This window comes from Rosa rugosa, chromosome 3, assembly GCF_958449725.1.
Source record: "Rosa rugosa chromosome 3, drRosRugo1.1, whole genome shotgun sequence".
Classification (NCBI taxonomy): domain Eukaryota; kingdom Viridiplantae; phylum Streptophyta; class Magnoliopsida; order Rosales; family Rosaceae; genus Rosa; species Rosa rugosa.
Genome location: NC_084822.1, coordinates 31,688,782 through 31,695,333, shown reverse-complemented (window position 1 = coordinate 31,695,333; position 6,552 = coordinate 31,688,782). Strand labels below are relative to the sequence as shown.

The window sequence follows — 6,552 nt, the reverse complement described above, 5'->3', positions numbered from 1 at the left end:
AGTGAGGGGATCATGGATCCATCCTCTCTAAGAAGGGGAGGACTTCCTCTTATAGCTAAGGGAAGTCCCATTCTATTCTATATTTCCGATGTGGGACATAATACACATATTTACTTCTCTTGAAGCCTCTTGGAGAGCATGGGAGAGTAGCCTCCCGACTAGATACCGGACGACCTCCACCATGGCAACGTAGCTCGGGTGTCGGCCTACCGGATGCATGTCATAAGCGGGGCTAGCCATGCCGCGGGGCCCACCTATGAGGTCGTTGATTATGCTTGGCGGTATGTAATATAGGTGGTATGTACAGGAAAATAATCAACCTAGATATCTAATGTGATAGTGTATTTATCATTGGATTAGGAATCCATTAATTGGACTACAAGAAAGTCCTAAACTGTGATGCATTAGGATTCTTAGGTACAAGACTTGATCCTTAAGGAAAACCTTTATGGGAGGATTCTTAGGACTAGTACTTGTATAAATAAGTGGTGTCTCATCTACAAGCATTGTGTTCTGCCCATTCAGAAGCTACAGTTGGTAAATAGCAGAAGACTTCAACCTCGTTTTCATCCTTGATTTTTATAGCTGCAACAATGGCCTCAACTTATGACGTCAATGGTATGTTTAAGGTTAATCATGAACATGTTTTTTTGTGTGAGCTTGTTTTGTAAATTAGTTTTACACTTCAAAGAAGATCTGAATAACCCAGAACCTCTTTTGCAGTCGTTCTTATATAACTCATATGGCGGCACACTCATAGGTAGTTGCTTGAAATCTCACATGAAACTGATTTAATTAGATATAATTAAAATGAATGTATGATAAAGTATCCGGTCACATTAGATTTAAAATGAATGTATGATCATAACTTATTCGAAATTTAGGATACATGTTGTTGTGAATAGAACCAAAACCTTAAATATAAATTTTTATTGAAAGTTTAGTTACCGGAATCGACTCTATTTTAATTTTTGAGAGAGTTGTCCAGTTACGTGGTACCAGAATCGATCTCATTAAATTAAAGGTTATTTCCTTTAAGGTAATTTATATTACAAGTAATCATTCCCATTAAAGTAGGCTTGAATTCTGATCCTCGCATTACAAATACCTCTCGGAAACCTCCTTAACATCAAGCACATACGTAGAACAAACATTTATTTCATCTCAGTTAATCAAAATTATGGGTTCTACTACAGTTCTGTCACTCTTTTTGCCCTTGTCCATTTGTTTCCTCTTCAACCAATTATCCATTGTAGCAGCTGAAAATTCTTTGATACAGAAAGTATGCCACGCCACCCCATATTATGATCTTTGTGTATCTACCCTCTGATCCGATAAAACAAGCGAAAAATCTGATACAAAGGGTCTAGTACCCCTTGTGGTGAAACAAGCAGAAGCTAGTGCATCAAGCACATACACGTACATCTTGAACCAACTGCTTACAAACGGAAAGGTACTCGGATCAGCTGGTGAGTTGTGAGAAAGCCACTATGGTTCTGCAAGACAGGCACTTCAAGAGTCAATCAAGGATTTGGAAAATGGTAACTTCGACTCTGCATGACGCAAGGCAAGTGATGCTAGAGAACAAGTTAAGATCTGTGGAAGTGATTTTGCAAGGTTCAGTGTCACTTATCCTCCAAACTTGGCAAAGAGGGAAGCGCTGCTAGAGCAACTGTGTGATATTGCTTCTAATATTATTTCTAGTCTTTTGGTTTGATTTTGGAACTTGTATCATTTTTCTCTAGCCAAATTAATAAGGATTAGGGTGTGGCTATTGCCACCCTACCATTTTCTTAGTTCACCCTACAAACATTTGAATTATTGAAAGACTATATTACCCCAAGTGCAAAATGACTAATAGGTACATGTTCAAGTAAATCCAGAATATGTGTCTGGCCCAAACTTGAGGTTACTTGCTCTAGTTGAAATAGGGCTTATATTAAAGATATTTTCGGAGAATCTTAGGAGATATCCAATCAATATACGATTATGTTTCCATGTACAACTCTATCTCTATGCTTGTAAACCTCTATAAAAAGAGGTCCCTATTACCAATGAAAGCACGACTCAATTCTCTCCAAATTTCAGTTTTCCTTAAACACGTTATCAGCACGAAGCCCTAACCCTGAAACCCTAATTTTGTAGCCTTCAATCCCTAGCGACCACCACTACATATATTGAAGCCACCAATCCTAGGATTCCTGAACCGGCCTCCACCCAAAGAACCGACCGGCAAGACACTGAACCGGCCACCAGAAGAAGCAGAAAATCCCCTGCCCGGTTCGAACCCTTCCAGACCACCGTTGACCACCATATTTTGTCATCATCAGGGCCTTGATTTCAGTTTTCGAGAACCAGAAAAATTACTCCTGGAACCAGTCTAAAAGCACCCGAACCGCCCTCCAAAAGCTGCTGCACCTTGGATCGCTGCCTACCTTTTTCAGGTTTAATTCCCTCTCTGTCCCAGACTTCCAAACTAGCCCAGAAGAAAGCAAGGAGAAGCAAACCCAGCCCAGAGGTGAGAGAGAGAATCTCACGGCCCAGAAGAAAAAGGAGAAAGAAAAGGACAGAGGCCCATTGACGTCACGGCCCACTGACCTGCGTGGCCCACAGACACTCTGCCTCACCAGCAAGTGAGCCCCTGCCACGTCAGCTACGAAGTGCCACGTCACCACCGACACTACCACTTCACCACCGGTCGACCATCGACTTTTTTGGCCAGAGTTCCGGCGACTTTTCCGGCCAGAGTTCCGGCAACTTTTCGACTACTTTTCAGGGCACTTTTCTGGTGACTTCTTCCGGTCAAATTTTCCGGCGACCTATTACGAGTTATTTTTTACTAAAATTAAGTTCCCTTTTTTGGAGTTTTTATTTCTTTTCTCTTCTTTTTCTCGGGGACTTGCAAACTCCCTTCTTCTACCCCCCTTTCTTCATCATAGGGGAGACCTAATTAAGCCGAACTGTGGGGGTTCGTGCTCACTCCAAGCTTGGAGCTTGTTGAGATCTCCAAACTTAGAGTTTGTAGAGAATTTATGATTGACCACTTACGTCATTGTTTCGATCTAATCCAATACCTCTTGGAATTGAATTTCTTGGAAGCGACTATGCTAAGAAATTTTATATGTTTTCGTGATAGCTTTTTCCGCTCCGAAACTAACTCTTTTTCTTGTTCTCTTTCAGGATAAGTAGCCTGAACAAATTGGACTTTACTCCATTGGGAACAACTGGCTCTGGTTATCACAGCTGGGTTTGTGATGTCCGCCAGCATCTCAAGGCCGATCACTACTAAAAAAAATTGCATTCGCTTCGGCAATTTACGACCGCATTGGTTTCCGTCACAAAAGCCTAGCATTAGTGACGGGATACACGACGGCAGCTTTGCTGTTGCATACATTTGAGAAGTGTGCTACGGCAATTAAAAAGGGTCGCATGATTAAGGGTGGACACGACGTCGTATTCCGATGGGTGTTGTTTATTCAAGAGGACTCGGGTTCACACTCTATTTTCCGTAGCTCTGCCTCTCTCTCTCTCTCTCTCGCTCTCTCGATGCCGACGTTCTTTCTGCGTTATATGTGGTAGGCTCCGACATCGTTTTCAGATCTGTGGCAAGGCTCCCCAAATCGTTATCTGTGTTGCACTCTCTCTCTTGGAGTTGGATCTCAAGATACTTCGCATCGTTTTCAGATCTATGGTAACCTATCCGTTATTTCTTTCCATGTTGCCATTATCGCCATGTTGTCTCTCCTCTCCTCTCTCATGCTCATCTATTGTGTTGATCTTTCATTGTAATTTGGTATTGTGCGAATTTATGTGGATTTCATTTGGGTCTGTTTAGGGCTCAAGATCTAATTTTGATTCGCTTTTCTTTCTGGGTATTCAGGATTTAATATTGGGAGAAGGACCTTTCCCCAAATGATCAGTCTCTCCGATTCGCCCCAGAAATCGATTTTAGCTCCAGTAATGGGCATCCACTTAGCGCTCTGTCTTTCATGGTGGTCTGTTTCTTTGTTCTTCTCTTGTTATATGCTTTTGTTGTTCCATTTGCTCAGTTCTCATGAAATTTCCTTGACTAATTAGTTCCATTAATTATTTGATTGGTTGCTTAGAAATTTGGATAGATAGATATTTCATTTCATGGTTAGAGTTATCCCTATATGAAAGGAAGAAGCGTTCTTTAATTATTGGACATTGTTCATTTTCTAATTCTAAATAAGAAAATAAATCACCTAGTGTCTACCCATACAATTTTTCAATCAGTGAATGTACAGTAACTAGCTTTGGAAGCTTGAGGTGTTTAGATCGATATTCAAAGTTACGAACTACTTTTTTTGAGCTTGATGGTCAATTTGGTTATGTGAAACATACAATTAATTGTGCACTTGGTCAGTTGTCTTTGTTTAGCTTATCACTGCTCAATGTTAAATGGGTATTTGCAAAAACCCATGTGGAACGAGGTCGAGGATTTCCAAAAGGATCCGCCTACCTCGTGTAGTGCTGGTATAGGCTCCTTTTACCCCTCTCTTTCATGCTTATATCTCAATTTTTATTATGAAAATCCTGATTTCCGTTTCAGAATATATAAAATGACATGGGATATAGAAGGTACATATTGACTAGTTAATTTTAAGGCAAAGTACTTTTGGTTGATCAAGTGCAATTGACGTTACAAGACATTTATCTAGCAAATGAATTTGCTGCTTTCAACTGAAATTTTCGAGGATGGTTTTAGTGAAGTTGCTATTGTCCTTTCTTATTAACTTCCCAGTAAGTGAATGGATACAAGTACATTACATCTGCATGCTATTTCAGTTTTTCTTGCTCTGGACTTAATTATTTTTTACTCCAATCTGGAAGGCAGTTTCCTGAGCATGCAATCAAGGGATTGTTGAAGATGAACTGGCAACCTTGCAGTCCATCGTGGTGAAGCTTATTCTTATTACAAGGACTTTGGGAGACATATTGCTATGGTATGCTTCTTGCACTTCTACTGTTGTTTATTCCCAAATGTATTACTTGTACCATGAAGATGGAATTTACTAACCATGATTGATGTTAAACGTTGATTTCACTCACAAGCTTTGTGCCTCTTTGATGCTTCCTCCTTTGAGGTTCCTGTTCCATTTCATTCATTCTTATGCATTTTTCCTGACAAGTTTCACTGGTTCATTAATCGATTGATTTCTTTCCTTTTTCTTACAATAATGGGCAAGACTGCAGGAGCTTTCTGGTTTATGTCCTTAATATGGTTTTCTCCTAAACCTCAAGCTTAAAGTCTCAACTCTAAACTATGTGGTTGAGTAATGTCATAATTACTATAAAGGCTCTACTATGTAATCAAGTGTGTGTGTGTGTGTGTGTGTGTGTGTATTGTTCTTTTAGTTTGAAGAGATAAATTTGTGTTTTTTATTCCTGGACATTCACTAAACTCTTGATTTCTTGTGTCTTTTCATAAAGCAGAACAAAGAAAAAACCAATAGAAACAGTAGAAGCCCCAGAGTGACATGAGCAAATAGACTGAATTATCGAAGGGAAGGAGGTGCTGGTTAGTAAATCTCTTTTCCATACTTTGTACTTCTATGCTTTTACTTTAGCATGTGGTTCACGCATTATAAGCTTTGGTTTTGGCTGTAGCTCCTAGTATATAAGGTTTTTATGTTATCTTCTTATATATCTATGATATATTTCATAATGAAGAGTGGTTATAGTTAGTAGTTTTTATCTATGATATATTTCATAATGAAGAGTGGTTATAGTTAGTAGTTTTTATTTGTATACTGTCTTCCATAATTTATGATAGGCTCGAGTATTATTTAACATTTCATGTGGACTTTTACAGCTATTCATTGGAGAGATTTGAGCACTTTGGAGCTTGCGTACATCATTGTTAATTGAATTTCAAGAGGGAAGGAAACACGAGAGCATAAGTGAGATGATGACTGCTTACTACTTAGCTGCATTGTGGCTACAAGATCAATGCTTGCCACATTAAAAATTCAGGCAACTCAAATGTGGTGGCATGTTAGAGAGGGAGATAGGATTTATGAACAAGATTTCACAAGGGAGAAGAGGGTATGAACAAGATTTAATGAAATGTGTAGTTCGGCTCCATAAGCCATCATGTATGAGAAATTTCTGATGAAGGGTCTCAATGACTTTTGCATGTTCTTAGAAGAAATATATGGTGCAATTAGCACCAATTTTTTTTATATAAAAAATTTCTTTTTTGCGACGGCAACCTTGCCGTTGCAGTAGGTTTTGTCTTGCGACGGAAACATTTTCCGTCGCAAATACTTTTTGCAACGGAAATTTACCGTCGCGAATAGATTTTGTGACGCCACCTATTGCAATGCCATCATTTCCGTCGCAAATACTGAAATTGTCGTTGCAAAAAGTATTTACTACGGCAAAATGTAATTTTGCTGTCGCAAACTGCCGTCGCAATTGGAGTTTTTTTTAGTAGTGGATGGAATGCTGGATACGATTCTCGAGCCTAGCCAGGACGTGCTAACTGTTGAGCAAGCTCAAGCTTTGGAAGCAAATAGAGCAGCCTTA

General features: G+C 39.4%; 1 long non-coding RNA gene across 1 annotated transcript; it reads left to right on the top strand.

The window, feature by feature from the left end:
* Positions 1-3,507: 3,507 nt before the first annotated feature.
* Positions 3,508-6,199, top strand: LOC133740145 (uncharacterized). The gene is made up of 4 exons (XR_009861041.1): positions 3,508-3,691; positions 3,881-4,967; positions 5,458-5,542; positions 5,837-6,199. It is a non-coding gene; the product is annotated as an uncharacterized LOC133740145 (long non-coding RNA).
* The last annotated feature ends 353 nt before the right edge of the window (positions 6,200-6,552 follow it).